Genomic DNA, 20,045 nt, shown 5'->3' with positions numbered 1-20,045 from the left:
GAATGAGATTTGACTTGCCTGATTTTTTTTTGATTAGTTAATGCAGTGGTTAGTCACTGGGACATATTCACATGAGGCTTTAGGTTATTTTCAACAACAGAAAACTGATGTTTGTCACACAAATGAAATGAACAAAAGTACGCCTAGCTACATAATATATTCCAGAGAAACTGTAGCCCTGTTTCAACTTAAGATTTCATTTAACTGACTCCTAACAGTTTCTTTGCCATGGTCGGTTCACACAATTTAATGAGGCCTTTCTGAATGAGCTGTGAACGTTCCACAAACCAGAGAGCCGAAACATTCTCAGTTCAATAACCTGCAGAATTTCTAACAAACTCTCCCAGTTTGGAAGTTCCACAAGCTAAACCCTTATACCGATGTGTCATTTTCCCTGAACTGCCCCGAAACCTTCTTCCAGGAAACAAAGTAAACATGCTGCTGAACTTAACTGAGCAGGCCAAGCAGCGTCTCAGGAGCACAAAAGCTGACGTTTCAGGCCTAGACCATCCATCTTCAGTCCGCCTTCCCCTCTCTCCCTATTTATTTCAGAACCCTCTCCGTTGAAGGGTCTAGGCCCGAAACGTCAGCTTTTGTGCTCTGAGATGCTGCTGGGCCTGCTGTGCTCATCCAGCTTCACACTTTGTTATCTTGGATTCTCCAGCATCTGCAGTTCCCATTATCGCTGAACTTAACTCTGGTGTCTTCTGAACTAATTACAAAGACAAAAGCCTTGCATATTAACATTTGCAACAGGTGAACATCTTTCCCTGAGCAAAACAGAGGTAAACAAACAGTCACTTACTGTCTGACCAAATGTTGGATTTAAAAATCACTGTTCCAGAAGGACCCTCTAATTTTGGGATTTTTTAAAAAAAGAAAATCTAAGTAGTAACTAACACCTAGATGTGATCAGAGATAATGGGAATTGCAGATGCTGGAGAATCCAAGATAACAAAGTGTGAAGCTGGATGAACACAGCAGGCCAAGCAGCATCTCAGGAGCTCTGATGAAGGGTTTAGGCTCGAAACGTCAACTTTTGTGCTCCTGAGATGCTGCTTGGCCTGCTGTGTTCATCCAGCTTCACACTTTGTTATCTAACTCCTAGATGTACCCATTTTGAAATCCAAATTCCAAAAGTATTAAAAATTATACATCGATCATTACAATGTTGAGTACTCTTCATTATGTCCTCTACCCAAAAAGCAGGACAAATCCAATCTGGCCAATTACTGCCCAATCAGTCTCCGCTTGATCATCAGTAAAGTGATGGAAGGTGTCGTCAACGGGGCTATCAAGCAGCACCTGCTCAGCAATAACCTGCTCATTCAACTCCTGACTTCTTTACAGGTTTGGTTCAAACATGGACAAAAGAGTTGAATTTCAGAGGTGAGGGGAGAGTGACAGCCCTTGATATCAAAGCTGCATTCGACAAAGTGTGGCATCAAGGAGTCTCAGCAAAACTGGAATCAATGGATATCAGGGGACAAACTCTCTGGTGGCTGGAGTCATACCTGACACATAGGAAAATGTTCATGGTTGTTGGAGGTCAATAATCTCAGCTCCAGGACATCTCTGCCGGAGTTCCTCAGTGTTGCGTCTGAGGACCAAACATCTTCAGCTCTATCAATGGCCTGGCCTTATTTGATCAAAAATTCCACATCAAATGTTATTCTCATGTAAAATTCAGAAGAGATTATTTACCATGGGCCATTTAATTTTTTTTCAGCACCTCGGAGAAAATTGCAATTGGAGCCCAAGTATTTAAATTTAGATTGCTGAGTCAGCAGAGCGGAAAATAAACTTTACTGTACATTTATCCCATTGCTAATACAGCCCTCTGTATGATCAAATTGTAACAAAGCTAAAAGCAACTGGACAGAAACAGTAATGTTGGGATCATGGTTTAATACTCAGAATGTAGGTGATCTTGGCAAGTGCTATGGGTTTGGTTTACAAATATGGTATCTTTCCAACTGCGAACAATACTGGTCAGTCTGCAAGCATTTTATAAAAATCTAAATGGTACTACCAATAATCACACAGTTATACAATACGTTTCGATTTTCCATTATAAATCTTATAATATAATAATATCAATTTTAATGCAAATATAGTGACAGACTCAAAATTACTGTTACACACTTACAATTTCTAACGTTTCAAGATTCAACAGCCGCTGCAATGCCAATACAATACTTGGTATTTATCACTTATAATGTCATCACAGATCAAAGTAATGGGGGAAAAGATCTATTCACACAAAAATAATTAAAGATATCACTGCTGGCAGTTTACCTAAAATAACAAACCTCTGCTCATAAGGAATTTCAAAGCTGTAACTACACTACTGTATTCAGACAATCATTACAATCCATAATAGACGCTTGGCCAGTTTACTGATGCCCATTATCAGATTATTGCCTTGTAATCATTCCCATGCAGCCATTATTCTCCATTTGTTCCATGTCATGATTGGCAATTTCACTGCTCAGTGCTCACCAGAATGTTATTTCACACAGCTGAAGTCCAGACTTAACAGTGCAATATCAGTATTTCTAAAAGAAGTGGTTTTCAGTACCCCCAAGATCCATTTTAAATGAAATGAATTCTGGCGTTGAAATGTTTTAACTTTTTGCAAATTCCCTCAACAGAGCTCATTGCCTCCACACCACCTTTTCCTGTCATCTTTATGGCTATATTTTCATTTCCCCACTTTAAGACCTATTATTCAAAACGTTTGCACTTTAAAGAAATGCAATCTTTGCAGCTCATATTCAATCGCTGATTCATTCTCAAATTCAAAATAAGAGTAAATGAAATGAAAAGAAATTCAAATCATGTGTGGACCTCTAAAACCAAAACAAAAATTCATTTTAAATTTTGCTTTAGACGGAAATATGATACTGCTAACATATTTATTCTGGTTCCCTTTCTCCTTTTTCTTATCCTTTCCAATTTATTTTTTGTACTCTGTGCATTGCAATAGAAATTATATCACACAATTAAGTTTTGGACAGGGTAAAATTAAACGGTCAACTAACTACAGGAGCTGTTGCTTCCAAAATGGACAAAATTAGCTCCGTCACAATTAACAGTTACCATCTCCAACTTCAATATATATTAGCCAACCAATTGAATGACTCAGTGGACTAATTGCCAATACAAAGAGTCACTGCATCTCAGCAGTGAGCTGGCAAATTTCAATCCTGTCAATCATCGCAGCTCTCGTGACATTTCTCAAAACTAAACGGTCTCACTTAGCCTAAAAAAACTGACATTAGTGTTAATTGTGGTGCTGTCTAGAAATTCAGAGATTCGAGACCTGCTATTATCTTCCCCTGCAGATAATTTGGGGCTCTTGTGGCTCCGTGGTGGTGTCCCCACTGCTGGTCCAGGAGACAAAAGTTCCAGTAACACCTGGTCCATCTTTGAGCAAGTTGATTAAGGAAAATATCTAAGACTGCTGATCCCATAATATCTTGGAATTTAAGAACTCATGGAAGGAAACAGGGAAAGTCTTCAATTTTTGCCTTTTTCCTCGGTGAGTTGTTAACACTCCATCGTACCATGGTGATGCACATGTAAGGCCATAAACTATATCTCATCAAGATAAAAAGGTAGGGTATTGTATTAAATCAACTGAGCTCCTCTAACTACAAATGTTTGTCTCTACATCACCTTTTCCTTTCATCTTTATGGCTGTACTTTCATTTCCAAAATTTAAGACTAACTACAAATGCTTGTGGTCCTGTAAACCACAGTTCCAATATAGGAAAAGTGTATTTTTGCATGTGTTATCAACAACAGCAGCTGAAATCCTTAGAGAACAGAAGGTTAGTATGCATGTATAGCAAGTAACAGGAAAGCTATTAGGATGTGTTTATTAGGAGTGTGATTTAATGCAAGAGTTGAACGGCTGCTCTTATTATTGTTTTACTCTGGATCCATTCCGTACATTTCTAGACTCCGTTTCCAATGGCAGAGGCCTCTTAATGAGCAGTGTAAATTTAATCCAGGCGAATCCTCCATCTCGGGCAGTCAGGGAGATTAAGCTATGCCACTCTTTTATAAACAGTGCTAACCGCTGTATCCTGGCATGTTAATTTATAACACAGAACAACTATTGGACATACCTCGTGGTATTATCATTGGGCTCTTAATCCTGAGATCCAGGTAATGTTCTGGAGACCTGGGTTTGAATCCCATGACAGCAGATGGTGGACTATGAATTCAATTTTTAAAAATCTGGAATTAAGAGTCCGAGGATAACTACAAATCCATTGTCGATTGTTGGAAAAACCCATCTGGTTCATTATGTCCTTTAGGGAATGAAACTGTAATACTTGCTAGCCTAGCCAGTTTCATGCTCATCCTGTGAACAAGTGTTTTAAAAATTTAAGCAACTTTTCAGTGAGAGGCAGGCATGTTGTAAGGGGGCAAAATGGGTCCGTCAGCAAACATGGGTCGGTGCATGTAAGGATGCTGTCACCGATCCTCTTTCCTGGCCTAGGTCTAAGGGCCTATTTAGTTTACATTGTTAGAGGACCAACCACTAGTAACTCATAACAAAATGACGCTTGTCTTAACAGAATATGGATTATTCATTTGGGAAAAAAAATGCTAATTCATTTGACAAAATATCAGAACATTGAACACTACTCCAGGATGTAGTTTATCACATGTAACTTGTACCTAATTAGTATCATGAACTAGTTAGATATGTTTACAAAGGCTATTGTGAGATATAGAGGACACCTGTCGCCTTTGAAATCCAGAGCCATTCTCCTGGCTTCCTTACCTGAGTATGCATGACATCATCAGATTAGGTGGAGCCTAATTCACTCTCCAACATTACACTTTCATAAAAAAGGCAAGGTGGTTTGGGTTGGAGAGGTGGGTGTCAGGGATGAGTCAAGTTAGGTGTACGGTTGGGTCCCAAAGGACACAGGAGGGGTGCTCATAGTTTTAACTGCTGTAACCATTCAGGTAGGCAAGTTGGAACCTTCCAGAGTCTCTGACTCTAATTCAGGACTAGGCTGATAGCAAATCAAAAGTTTAAACTTACTGGGCAATTCCTATTTAGTCAAGACTTCGTTGGAGGGCCCAATCTGCAACTTTTGGGTCTCTAACTTCCCAGAAACTAGAAGATCTAAGCCACTGAGTAAACTACTACTATTGCAACTCACAATTCAACTTATTCTTGTCCTATGTAGCTCTCTGAACATCAAATGGGGAGGCGATGGCCTAGTGGTATTATCGCCAGACTGTTAATTCAGAGACCCAGATAATGTTCATGGGGGCCATGTTGTGGGATTTGAATTCAATAAATATCTGGAATTAACAATCTAATGATGACAATGAATCCATTGTCAATTGTCAGGAAAAGCCCATCTGGTTCACTAATGTCCTTTAGGGGAGGAATTTGCCATCCTTACCTGGTATGGCCTACACATGATTCCAGTCCCACAACAACGTGGTTCACTCTGAACTGCCCCCTGGGCAATTAGGGATGGGCAATGAATGCTGCCTGGTCAGCAACACCCTCAAACCATGAATGAGTAAAGAAGAAAAAAGTATAAAACTCTCGCAATGTTTAAACTAGTCATCACAATCTACCTTACTGCTTACTTTCACAACATAACAGCCCACTGGTTTTCTTTGACAAAGATTGTTTATCATCAATGTGCTCATTTTCAGAGAGCCTGGGCTGAATGGCACAAAGATAGGGAGGAAAGTGAGTTGTGAAGAGGACGTGAAGAGGCTACAAAGGGATATAGGTTAAGTGAGCGCACAAAGATCTGGCAAATATTGTACAACGTGGAAAAATGTGAAATTGTACACTTTGGCCGAAAGAATAAAAAGGGAGCATATTATTTAAATGGCAAGAGATTCAGAATGCTAAAGACACAGAAAAAGCTAGGCATCCCAGTGCATGAACTGCAGATGTCACTATCCAAGCGAAGCAAGTAATCAGGAAAGCTGATGGAACGTATGCTTTGTGGCAAGTAAAATTGAATGGAAGAGTCATAAGGTTATGCTACAGTTTTAGGAGGCACTGGTTAAACTGCACATGGAGTACTTTGTGCTTTACTGGTCACCATACTTACACAAGGATGTTAATATGCTGAAAGCAGTTCAGAGAAGGTTTACTTGACTAATACCTTGAAGGAAAATGTTGCCTTATGAGAAAAGGCTCGACTAGCAAAAGCTATATCCTCTGGAGTTTAGAAGAGTCATTTAATTGAAACATATTAGATCCTGAGGGGAAAGGATGTTTCTTCTTGTGGGAGAATCTAGAACTAGGGATTGCTCTTCTATAATGGACGTGAGGAAACACGTTTTCTTCTGAGGGTTGAGGGATTCTGAAATTATCCTCCCAAAAAAGGCAGTGGATGCAGAGTCCTTGGATATTTTCATGGCTAAGGGAGGCAGATTCTTGATTACCAAATGAAAGAAAGATCATCAGGGATATGTGGGAATGTAGAATTGAGGTTAAAATGAACCCAGCTATGAGCTTTTTGAATGCCAGAGGAGACCCAAAGTGCTGAGTGGCCTAATCTTGTTGCAATATATCCCCAGTATGCAGGGGTGGGATGCAGGAAGGAGATAGAAGTGGCACTGTAACAGAACGGTGGCTGTAACCTGGCACTTTCTGCATTCACAACTGGCTGCATGTAAGCAAACTTCCTGGGAGTGGCAGATTGTCACGTTAAATGTGTTCATTGCTTCATTGCAGTGACATTAAATGTGATTTCTAGCTGAACAGAAGATGCATGGCTGACCAAAATATGGTGGTGAGTTGAAGGTGAGAAAATTGCAAACATTGAAGGGGGCTGAATACATGAGGCTGAAATTGCCAATAGGTACTGAGACATCACCACTGCTTTCTTGCATGCTTCTAAGAATCTCTACATTCATAGCATTTCAGCAGTGAGACAGACTCCACACTTCCGGTGGTCTGTCCTAATCAATCAATCATTCAGGTCAGCATGGGCATTGTTTATGCAGCATTATTTATAGCTAGGATGAGGAACAAGAACAGCTGTGGGACCAGTCTGCTTACAGACCTGGAGCTCCACAGCAGAGAGAGATATTTCACCAGAGACCATACGCTGTCTTCGGGCAAATGATAATGTTCCCAGTCACGCCAGTGTCTCAGGGACGCAGGATCTCATCCAGTGGAAGATATTTACAGCCTGTCGGATTTAGACCTGCTAGCCACATTTTACCTGTACCAAAGTCACCATCTTCCTCACCTCCTTTGCCTCTGGTTCCAGTATTCTGTTCTAGACATTTACAGGATCAGTTAACAGTGCACAAATATTTCAGTCAGCTGGTTGATGCCAATTTGCTTCCAATAATAATAATAATAAGAGTGTGTGGGCTTCCAGATCTGTACGACTTTCCACAGCTATAAAACATTGTGCACACGTGGCTATTAATGCACTTCCAGAGCTGCCAAGTAGAAAATATCTAGATTGAGCTTGTGTCACATAGAGACAGGCTATTTAAAAAGGCATTTAGCATGTTTGCCTTCTTTGCTCACTCCTTTGAGCCTAAGAGGTGGAAGTCATGTTGAGGTTGTACAGGACATTGGTGAGACCTCTGAGTACTGTGTCCAGTTCTGGTTACCCGCTAGTTATAGAAGGATGTTATTAAGCTGGAGCGGGTTCAGAAAAGATTTACCAGATTGTGGCCAGGAATGGAAGGTTTAAGTTATACAGAAAGGCTGGATACCTTTTCACTGCAGCATAGGAGGTTGAGAGGTGACCTTATAGAAGCTTATAAAATCATGAGGTACAGATAGGGTTAATGGTAGTTGTCTTTTACCTGGAATGGGGGATTTCAAGCCTAGGGGGCAAATTTTTTAAGGAGAGAGGAGAGACATTCAAAAAAAAACATGATTCGCAATTTTTATTTAACAAAGGGTGGCTTGAATGTGGAATGAACTTCCCGAAGAAGTGGCGGATGTGGGCACAATTACAAATGTTTAAAAGACATTTGGATAAGTACATAAATAAGAAAAGTTGAGGGATATGGGCCAGGAGCAGGCAGGTGGGATCAGTTTATTTTAGGGTTATGTTTGGCAATGGACTGGTTGGACCGAAGGATCTGTTTCTACGCTGTATGACTATGGTAATGCCCCTACTCTGGGCCACAAGGTTCAGGTTCAAGTTCTTCCTGATCCAGAAAGTGTGACACAACATCCCTGACTAGGTAGATCTACGCCAACTATCAGAGTTATCACTGCATCAATGTACAGCAGGCATTCAACAAGACAAAGATGATTCTGCAAAATGCACAAGGAAGTTGCTTTCAGCCTATGGTAGTCCACCTCTGTAATCACAATGCACTTCAAAGTACACTTAACAGCTGGCTGCTTGGTGATGTGGGGTATTCACTTAAAAACACGGAAAACCATGGGGAACTCAACCAACGATGCCCAAGAGCAAAGTCAAAGTCAAACAACAACCAACCAGTTACATCATTGAGCCAGTCAACTACATGATAAAAGGTGTATCTTGGGCACCTGGAGAGATCCGGTGCCTCCGAGCACAGAGCCAGGGGTTTCCAGAATGACAGTGATGTGCACAGTAACAAGGTTTGGTGGAGACAAGGCACAACAACTTGTGAAAATGAAAATAAACTGTGGATGCTGTAAATTAGGAACAATAACAGAAGTTGCTGGAAGGCTCAGCAGCTCTGGTAGTATGTGAGAAGAAAAAAAATCCAGAGTTAATGTTTCAGGTCTGGTGACCCTTTCTCAGAGCACTTTTTCAAATACTTGGTCGAACACCAGGGCTAACAGTGAAATTACTGTTGGTGGACATGAAGAAAGATTGGAATGGAAATCCATTGGAGAGAGAAGCAGAATTTCTTCAAGGTGGTCATGCTTAGATGTGGCAGTGAGTTAAATACTAAACAAATACCAAAGGAACAAGTTCTGAAGCTCAGAAGCAGGCCCTTTATTCCAAGCAATCCATGTCAAATACACTCCCAAACTAAACTATGGCTACCTGCCTGCTCCTGGACCATAGCCCTCCAATCTTTCCTATTCACGTACCTATCCAAATGTCTCTTAAACGTTGTAATTGTACCCACATCCGTCACTTATTCAGAAAGTTCATTCCACATGTGAACTACCTGCTGTGTAAAGTATTTATTCCTTGTCTTTTTTAAGCCTCTCACCTTAAAAATCTGCCCTTTAGCCTTGAAATCCCCCTTCCTAGGGAAGAGACAACTACTATTAACTCTTATCCATACCTCTTCGCCCGTTGAAGTCAGCTGTCCACGCTGACTATTCTTACTCTGGATTGACATCATCATTCTTTACTTTCATCCTAAACCTCACAATCGCTGTCTCCTAAATGTTCTTCCACTGACACTGTCTATTTGGCCTATCTCATTTCATTTCCAGGAACCATGTCCAACCGTGCAGCCATCCTGGTTAAACTGAACATGTACTGTTGTAGGAAATTCCTTGACTACAATCTCAGAGAGCTTGCGCCTTCCTGCTCTGTATATTATCAGTATTTCAGTCCATCTTTGGGTAATTAAAGACCCATTAAAAGTACCCTATAATGTGGCATCTCCCTGTTATTTCCCTGCAGATCTCTTCCCTTGCATCCTTCCCACTAGATGGTTTGTAGATCAACTGTAATTGCATCCTTTTTGTTCCTTAGCTCTAACTAAAATAATTCTGTCCATGAACTCTCTGGGATGTCCTTTGGTCATCCCAAGGCGACTCACAAAATGAATCTAAAATGACATGGAAAAGCAGGTTTTCCAATTCTTAAAAATACTGAATTATAATTCAAACTTAACTTATGGAAAATACTCCAGCAATAGGGGATTTACTACTATAGGTAATAGACAAGTATATCTCTGGCTGCCAAACAGACTCCAGGATGGTATGTTGCCTCTCTGGTGCCAGGGTCAATGATGACTTGCTGAGGCTGCAGGGCACTACGAAGGAGGAGGGTGAATAAGTAATATGTCCTGCGAGCTGAGTGAGGGGAGCAAGATTAGAAAGCAAGACCTGAAAGCTAGTGATCACTGGATTACTACCAGTGCCACATGCTGACAAGTACTGAAAACCCAGGATCCATCAGATGAATACATTGCTGAAGTATTGTGGTGGGAAATGATTCGGATTCTTGGGATATTGGGGCTGGTTCTGGGGAACAGGGGACCAGTACAAAAACAGGATTGGTTGCTTCGAGCAGGACTGGATCATAGCCTTCTTTTTGGCTGTTTGCCAATGCTGTTGGGAGTGTTTAAACTACAATGGCAGGGAGAAGGCAGCCAGACTAGGGAGACAAAGAGGAGGAAACAAGGATAGAGAGTGAAGACAGAAAAGTAAAAAATGTGGAAAGCAGAAAAAAAAGGTGAAAACAAATGGGGACACCCTACAAAAGAAAACTGAGATGGCTAGCAAGGTGAAAAGGAGAACTTTAAAAGGGATTGCATCTTGATGTATGGTACAGTCCCAGTAACGTAGATGAACAGACAGCAAAAATGAATATACACAATTATGGATAGACCCCGAAACGTCAGCTTTTGTGCTCCTGAGATGCTGCTGGGCCTGCTGTGTTCATCCAGCCTCACATTTTATTATCTATATACAATTATGGCATAGTTGCAATAATGGGAACATGGTTGCGAGCTGACCAAGGACAGGAACTGAATTTCCAAGATATTGAATATTTAAGAACAAGCAAATAGGGAAAGGAGCTGGGGTAGTTTTATTCGTGAAATACTTTTCAATGCAATAGTGAGGAAGGATATTAGCTTAGAAAATCATGATGTGGAATCTATAATAATAGAGATAAGAAGCATAAAGGGCACAAAACAGGGGGAGTGTTCAAGTAGTAGCAGAGATGCAAGGAGAGGCATTAAATAAGTGGGAGATTAGAAATGCATTCAATTAAGGACACAACTGTGAACGTGGGGTATTTTAATCTACGTACAGATTGGCCAAACCAAACTACCAACATTGTTGTGATGGAAGATTTCCTGGAGTGCATACATAATGGTCTTTAAACCAATATGTTGGGGAACCAACTTGAGAGTAGGCTATCCTAGCCTGGGTATTGTGCAATGAGAAAGGATTAATTAACAATCTTGTTAGGCAGCATCCATGGGGAAGAGTAACCACAAAATGACGGTGAACAAAGAGAGAGTCCAAAACTAGGGTCCTGAATCTGAAAATAGGCAACTACACAGGTATGAGGAGCAATTCAGCATGATGGGCTGGGGTAATTCTTATTTAATTACATTATGGGCACTTAAACAGTCCTTGGATAAAAATATGGATGATGATAGGATAGCGTAGGGGGATGGGCTTAGGTTAGTTCACAAGTCGGCGCAACATCGAGGGCCGAAGGGCCTGCTCTGCGCTGTGTTGTGTTGTTCTATGTTCTAATGCAAAAATAAAATTGGAAAGGTGGCTTAACACTGCCTTACAGAAGTAATTAGGGATAGCATTAAGTCCAAAAAGGAGATATGTAAAACGCCAGTTAAAAAAACCAGCAAGCCTGAGGACAGGGGGCACTTTAAAATTCAGTAAAAGACAACAAAAAGACTGATCAAGATGGGGAAGACAGAGTTTGGAGTAAGTTTGCAATGACCATAAAAAGCTGACTCTGTAAATGTGGGAAAAAAATTAGTGAAGAGAAGCAAAGGTCCCTTACAGTCAGAAATGGGACTGTTCTATTGGGGAACCAAGAACTGGCAAAAGAATTGAACACATACTTTGGCTCTGTCTTCACAAATACGTAAATAATTTCCCAGAAACCTTCAAGAGCCAAAGGGTTGAAGAAGAGAAAGGAATTGAAGAAAATCAGTAACAGTACAAAAATGATGCTGGAGAAATTCATGGCAAATCCTTCGAGCCTGATAATCTGCAACCCAGGGTACTAAAGGAGGCGACCCTAGAAATAATGGATACAGTGGTGGTCATCTTCCAAAATTCTACAGGGCCTTGCTAATACCATATCTAGAATATTGCATGCAGTTTAGACTCCTTACCAAAAAAAAAGTGCCTGTTGAGGGACAGTAGCAAAGACTCTCTCGGCTGACACTGGTGACGGCAGAACTGTGGTATGAGAAGAGATTGGTTCAACTAGGCCTGTACTCACTGAAGATTAGAAGAATGAGAGGGGAGTCTGATTGAAACATATGAAGTTCTAACTGGGCTAGAGAGACTCGATGGGCACAGGATGCTGCCTCTGGTTGGAGAGTGTCTTGGAGGGCCATTACAATGTTCCCAGCACAAACTCCCAGATTCCTGCATGGTACTGGTACCTGCAAGTCAAGTCAATGCATCTGCCTGCAGATTGACATGCACAGAATCTCTCAGTTGCTGTGCGCTGTTTGGAAAGTGCTTCATAGCTCACAAAGTAATTTCATTACTTTGTAGGTGACACATAATAACCAATTTGCATAGGACCTTGCTATACCCATAGGAACTTTAGGTACCAAACCTACTATTAATTCTACTTGGTATCTGGTTTTGTAAGATTAGGTGCAGGGTAAGCAATTATTGATTTGTAAACAAACCAATTCAGCTATAAAAATGTAATGCTCCTCCGTTTCCAACATTAAAGAGTGATCTTATGGTGTAATGATGGTGTCCCTATATCGAAGGCAGGAAGAGGAGGTTCTAATCCCACATGCTCCCAACGTGTGTTGTAATGTCTCTGAGCAGGTCGATTACAAAATATCTGCAATAGTGCTGACACTTCAAAAGGACTTCCATGGCTGGTTTTGACACATCCGGAAAAGTCACTACCAAAAATTCTTACTGTTTTCTGCAGATGGTACTGATGAGATATGCTTCAGATTTGCCATAATAAGAGTTACTTTTCCAAGTGCAATTAAAAAGTTTGTTAACATCTACATAGATATGATGGCTTAGTGTGCAGTGATTTAACAAAAATAGGAAACCACTTGCACTACAGTGCAAATGTAAAACCAAGTCCACTTCTCGAGGAAGTAAGTATTCACTTGCAAAATATTTAAGAGTTTGATAACAGGGGGAAACAAAGCTTGTGGAAATCCCCTCCTCTTCAAGCGTTATGTAACCTGATTAACTAATAAATGTGCACAATGAAGTAGTCAGTGGCCTAAATTTCTTAACTGAGCACATTTCGTTAAAAAATAATTCTGCAATTCAACTTTAACGGATGAAAATTTTGAGGTTAGATGTGAGAGACCTGGACTGACCCCCCAAATCCCCCTATTATAGAGAGATGAGCAAAATTTCCAAGAGATTGTTTTGTATTGAATCCAGCAGAATACATTTGGCATAAACGACATTAGTTTTCTTTGAAAATGAACTGCGGCTGAGCTTTTCAGGTTTGCTTCTCATTAATTCATTGAAAAGATTTAACATACTCGCCTCACGTATACAATCAGAGCACATGGAAAAGCCTCCTGTGGATATTCAGATGAAATATTGTCAGGGGTATTTGCATTGTTAATACAAAGTGATTCTGTTTTGCTCAGCCCCTTTTAAGAAGGGAGATTTTCAGGTTAGAAATTTCCTAAATTTAGGTCTCACATATCTAATCTTAAATCTTCTGGCTTTTTAATAAAAGCTTAATTCTGCAATTTAACTGAATGATACATGCTCAATTCTAAAATTCAGACTAAGTTCTCATTTTGCACCTTTGTGTTGCATAGTGACCTTTCCCATTGCAGTTTTAACGGGCACTGCTTTATGTGATTAAGTGATCAGATTATCTGCAACAGAAGGCTTTAAGATTCCCTGTTATCTTAGGATCATGCAACCTTGGAGACCCTCCTCTACCATCAGTGTCCACTCAATTATTGGCAGAAAATCCGTGCATTGCAAAGCACCCAGCAAAACCTCTTTTGCTTTAAGTATGCTGATTAAAGCCCCAGTCAGGTTGCAATTTTGGTCTAGATATAACACAAAGCAAAGGTCCATTATTTGACAGAACTGAGTTCTGAGGAAAAGTCACTGTACCCAAAATGTTAACTCTGCTTTCTCTCCACAGATGCTGCCAGACCTGCTGAGGTTTTCCAACAATTTCTGAATTAATTTCTGATTTCTAGTACACAGTTTCTGTTCATTATTTGGCAAGGTTTAACATTCAGCAAAAATAGCTAATGTTTCAATTACAAATTCTTGCACATGAACAAAGCAATAAAACATTGTGGTGAAAAACAAAAGTGCTGTACAGTGAAAGAGATAAAAAAAAAGTGACATTACAATATAACACCCAGCACAAAGTGGTTCATCTAGATTCACACATTAATAATTATGGTAGACAATTGCTCAGATTCTACACTAAAATGAAAAGTCTTGGACTGATTAAGAACTCAAAGTAAATACACTTCAACATGTTAAAAAGCATTAGATACCATTATTACTTTTACTGAATTTCAGAATTTGGTCTCATTCCATGTCAAATGTTGCACAAAGGTTAATAATTATCCAATTTGTTTGTAATTGGTTCTGATTTCCACAAGCTCTGATTATTTATTGCATTAAAACCTTTGTAGTTTAAATCAACAGCTTGCTATATAGGGAGGAATCTTTTCAGTGGGGTGTCACTTGCTAAATAGAGAACCAGCGAGAGACTATCATTGCCTCTTATGGGAGGTCCCCTGAGCCACAAGCCAATCAGGTAGTGGTCAGGTTTCCCATGGCATTAAAGGATCCCAGCGAGGAAGACAGGCCTGGTGAGTGGTAATGGCCAGAGGTTGGCAGCTCCTACACCAGCAGTTCCACACAAGAGGCCATGGCTGATGACAGTTTAGAACTTCCAGAATCCCAGGATCACGGAGGATCCAACACAGAGAGAAGTGCTGGCTGATAGTCTTTGATAGAGAAATCAAAATGGCTGACAAGGTAATGAAATGCCACAGTTGAGGTGCCATGCAGCATTTTGACAAGTCTAACACAGTCAAGTTAATCCCAGGTCAACATCCTGAAGGGGATGCCGCTGACAGCCATGTAAATACCATGGCTACAACAGCAAGTCAGAGGCTAGTAATATTGTGACATTTAACTCACCGCCTTGGTCCTCACAGCCTACTCACCATCTGCAAGACACAAATCAGGAGTGTGATTGAATACTCCCCACTGGCTTGATGCAGTGCAGCTCCAACAACACAAATAATGCTTGACAACGATCGGAGTCAAAACAGACTTTGATTTTTGTAGATGAGACGCAATTCAGTCCCTTTACCACTGACTCTCAGTGGCAGCAGTGTGTACCATCCACAAGATGCACTGCAGAAATTCAACTTTAGACAACACCTTCCAAATCCATAACGACTACCATCTAGAAGGACAACAGAATTGTGGGAACACTTTTCGCTGCAAATTCCCCTTCAAGCCAGTCACCACCGTGACCAGGAAATATACTACTATCCCTTCTGTGTCACTGGGTCAAAATCCTGGAAGTGCGTTATCATCATCATGGGTCTGCTTACGAAAAATGCATTGCAGCAGTTCAAGAAGGCCGCTCACCTTCTTAAGGGCAATTAGGGATCAGCAATAAATGCAGACCCAGCCAGCAACACCCATGTCACATTAATGTTTTTTTTAAGAAATGAAAAGAGGTGGTAGAAGGGTAATTGCTAGTGTGGTTTCTGCTCACAATATGTTCTCTACATTGGAATGGGTGATCACTTTGAAAACCTTAACCTGCATGCAGGTTAAACGTGTGTCTGTCTGTCTGTGTGTGTCTGAGAAGAAATGCTCATGGGTCAAGCTGTCCAGGTGCTTACAAAAGTAATTGCAAAGCAGAAATAGCAGTCCCTCACAGGATGCATAAGCACAGCATAAACCACAACTGTGAACCCCACGTATGGTACAAAGGGCTCTCATCCAGTGAATGGGTTCACCATTCAGCAAGGTTTCTATTTCCTACTCTTATATCAAAGATGATCTTAAATTAAAACTGTGTCACATCTATACACCCACTTCTCCAGTAAATGGCCTATATTTACAAAAAGATCACAATCATTTATCAACATTTCAGTAAGTGGTATTCAATGTTAAAAGTTCTGATCAAAAGAATATATGGATCTTATATGCATAAGAGTAAGATATTTAATTTAAAAATTTATCTACAAGAGCCTCTAGAATATGTGTTAAAACAATTTTTAACAAGACCAAAGTCAGCCTTGTGCTTTACATTTCAGTTCTACACAGTAATTCTTCAAGGACAACAGAAGTTATTTCTTGGAAAAGGACTAACTTGACAAAATAACCACATGCATTGTAATCTACACACGTTTGGGTTTCTGCAGCCCTGCGTACAAAGGTATGAACCTAGGCAAGTTATTCTAGCAGAATAAACACAAATCTACTCGAAAACGTAGAGACATTAGGAACAGCTGATGCTGCAGAATCTGAGATAACACGGTGTGAAGCTGAATGAACACAGCAGGCCAAGCAGCAGAGGAGCAGGAAAGCTTGACGTTTTGGGTTGGGACCTTGAAGGTCAAGCTTTCCTGCTCCTGAGATGCTGCTTGGCCTGCTGTGTTCATCCAGCTTCACACCATGTTATCTCTATTCTAAACGTATGCTATTTTACCAATTACTAGCCCTGTAACACATTCTATACCAAACTCTTAAATCTACTACTGTGTAATATTATAAACATACATGAAATATTTTCATTCTTTTGCACGGCTAGAGATTTTACAGTGCCTATTTGTTCCATTCGGGTTGATACAATGTTGAGCGAGAGTTAGGCAGCAGCAAATTACTGCTGGGAAAACAGAAAAGACTTTCACAACTGAATCTTTAAAATCAAATCACTTTTTTTTTGAAGATTCTCTGTGCAATCGTCTCTAACGTAGACTTCTTTTGTTATGAAACTGGAGTTTCGTAAAAAAAAGTTACTCTTTCAATTTAAACTGCTCGTCAAAGCACCTCATCAACTACAATTACTTCCGTCTAAAGCAGCACTTTTATTTGGTTTGGAAATTCCACTACAAGAAAATAAACCAGTCAAAACACATCAAACTATTACACAGAATTTACAGCAATGAAACACACCATTTGCCTCTTAGTAGATGCGGGCATTTACATTTGACATAAGTACCTTTCAATTCCAAAGTAACCAGGCCCCAAGCTTTCAGCCTATCTTTATGCTCCTTTTCCTCTCATGTGTTCATCTTAGTTTCTTCTGAAAACATGGAAACTTCAACAGCTCCATTTCATCAACTTCCTGCAGTGGACAGTTCAACATTGAGTGAACAAAATTCTGGATTTTTCTTTGCGTTTAAAACAATACGTGTTTAAGCGCTCTGGTTTTGAATTGCTGCACAAAAGGAAATATTCTGTCCAGATTTACTATGTCAAACTTATTCCTATTTTGAAAGGGCTCTAATCAAATTTCCTCCATGTCTTTTGTAAAATGTAAAGTGGCCCAGACACTGCCTCTTGTCAGTGTATTCAATGCTGGTGCAAGTGGAATCATCACTGGCAGGGCCCTCGTAACTCAAAAGCCCAGAGGACCCTGGCCAGGAACAGGGATTACACCACTTAAAGATATCAAATGAATAAAGATTTATAGCTGCAGAAGGGCTTACACTTGCATATTTGAAATATTGTTAGAGCAGAAAATTAATTTTGAGATACAAGTACTTATTTCCATGGCATTCCCATTGCCCATTTTTGGTTGCTACTTGCCATGTGACCCGCTTGTGACAAAACAAAAAACTTGAACTGGTCGCATGACTACTTCACATTGAGGGAGGGAGATGGAGCCATGGGGAATGTTCTATTCGATGGTTGTCAGTTTGGCAGGCATGACTGAAACCAAGGGAATCATGCAATCAAGGAGTCTTCGCAGGCAACCAATGTGTACCACTGCAGATTCTTTAAGCTGCATTACTTCAACATCTCCCTTCATGGAATAGTTTGAACAGGGTCTGCCTACTGTGTTGTGTTTGACCTGCAGAATAAAACTTTGCTATTTGTACAGAACACGAAACAACAGGAATCATTCTAGTGACAAAGGCCATTGCATCCTGAAGGGTGTTCTAAATTTGTCCAAACACCTGAATTTCATTTTCTGCACAGCAATAATTTGATCAATGAACATGTGAAAACAAGTGTCCAAACCAAATTCTTGGTTAAAACAAAGATGAGAGATGTTGGCGTCTTACAGGACAAATGTATTATGGTAGCTACCTGAGAATTTTTTTCATATACCTGCATAAATGCATCCATATACTCCAGATGCACTCCAGCTGTAATTGAATGAAAAGAAATTGCACTCCCAGGAGACGATTGATATAGCCACATGCTTTCTCAAATATGCTGTACATGTAGGAAGCCACTCTTGAAAACCTAGACAGACATCACCAGTTACAAAACTGACATCACTTCCTCATGTGACAAAGAGGTTATCAGTCACTTATTTCATGCCTCTGTGGGCTACTCCCTGGGAGAATCAAGAAGGAAACAATGAGAGTAGTTGTGACTTTGTCATTGGTACAATATACCTCTTGAGCTTTACGTCAGTCTGCTGCAAATGCCTGATAACACCCTATACTCTGAGCCTTTTGAGATGCTAGAATTCCAACATTTCCTTGTCGTCACGTCTTCAGCCTCATCAATTGTCACCATCTTCTCACTTTGCTTTCACTGACAAGTTCCAGGAGATGCAGCATTAATTGAGCAATTAGTGGAAAGGATAGTTAAAATCTCAGTTGTATACAGCCCCTGACCTCCCACCAAATCTGTTGGCAGCAAGTAAAGTACTGAATAGCTTCTTAAAATATATGTGAACTGAGATTATGAGAAGAGAACAGTGGAATCAGTGATCTTTGCTATACAATTTTCACACTCGGGTGCCCTTTTCCACAGTTGCTGCAATAGACTACACGTGCAAAAATAACTCAATTAACTATTAAGTTAATGCATTAATATTGTTTAATAATGTAGCTTACTCAAATATATGCAACAAAACAGAGATAGAAATCCAAGAGGAATGCTTGTGGATAAAAAAAGAGATTGTACAAAAAGTTCCCACGACTTTTTTTTGTTAAGAGTCAGTCTTGCCGTGACATTGAGACCTCTATTCACTTGCACAGATGATGTCCATTAAAGGGAGTAGATTCATTGCAACTAAAAAGGGATAGAGTTCAAACTGCCCAAACATATGTATTCCTGTTCCCTGTAGGAAGCTCATGATGGGAGATGCAGATATTTTAATCGTAGCAGATTCCCAGGACAAATAAGCAGCTCACAGAATGTAATAGGTCACTTTACACTCCTACAGCACACAATTAGTATTAAAGATCTCATGTCACACACAAAGGGAGGTTCTACTCAAAAGTTCAAATCCTTGTGGCTTCTAGACTAAGAAAATGGTTTTGCCATTGCCTGAAAATCTAACAGAACAGTCATCAAGGTCTACAGCACCATAAGAGGCCATTTGGCCAATCAAGATTCTCCCATCTTTACAGGCAGTAGGTACCAGATTCCCCCCATTCTCTGGGTAAAAAAGCTTTTCCTCCCACCTCCTCTAAACATTCGGTTTTTCAAAAACTATGCTCCCTGGTCACTGAACCCTCCAGCAAGGAAAAATGTTCCTTCTTGTCTACCCTGTCAAGCCCCTCAATTTTATACGTCTCAATTATGAGATTTTCTTATCTGAGCTATTTTGCAATCCCCTCACCAAAAGGGCTGTCATGGACTGCCTTTCTTCAAAAGAAAAAAAACAATCTTTCCATTCACAGCTCAGAATCCCCAACTGCTGGTGGCAGAGAGTTCCACAGGCTCTGGGTGAAGAAATTGCTCTTGTCTCAGTCTTAAAAACAGCCTACTTCATGTCCTTCGACTGTGATCAGGAACATCCCTGCCGTGTTTACCCTTCTTAGCCCTGTAATAAAATTTATAGGGTTCTATGAGACATCACTCACCACCCGCAGCCCCCCCCCCCCCCACCCAGCTCTGAACTCCAATGAGTGTGGTCCTAATCAATCCTACCATCCCAGGAAACAGTCTGCTAAACATTCATTGCTCTTCCGCAATAGCCAGAACA

At 40.3% G+C, this 20,045-nt stretch overlaps 1 protein-coding gene across 3 annotated transcripts in view; it reads right to left on the bottom strand.

The window, feature by feature from the left end:
• The window catches only part of LOC125457994 (cytoplasmic protein NCK1-like), a 176,817-nt gene that overhangs the window by 73,497 nt on the left and 83,275 nt on the right, over positions 1-20,045 (bottom strand). Inside the window, exon 3 of one of the 3 annotated variants that reach the window (XM_048542831.2) lies at positions 15,050-15,078. The exons of the other annotated variants lie outside the window; for them this stretch is intronic. The gene's annotated coding sequence lies outside the window, so the exon portion shown is untranslated. The remainder of the gene's footprint in view (positions 1-15,049; positions 15,079-20,045) is intronic. 3 annotated transcript variants of the gene reach the window in all.

This window comes from Stegostoma tigrinum, chromosome 14, assembly GCF_030684315.1.
Source record: "Stegostoma tigrinum isolate sSteTig4 chromosome 14, sSteTig4.hap1, whole genome shotgun sequence".
Classification (NCBI taxonomy): domain Eukaryota; kingdom Metazoa; phylum Chordata; class Chondrichthyes; order Orectolobiformes; family Stegostomatidae; genus Stegostoma; species Stegostoma tigrinum.
Note: the sequence above shows the minus strand (reverse complement) of the source record. Positions and strands in the feature narration are given on the sequence as shown.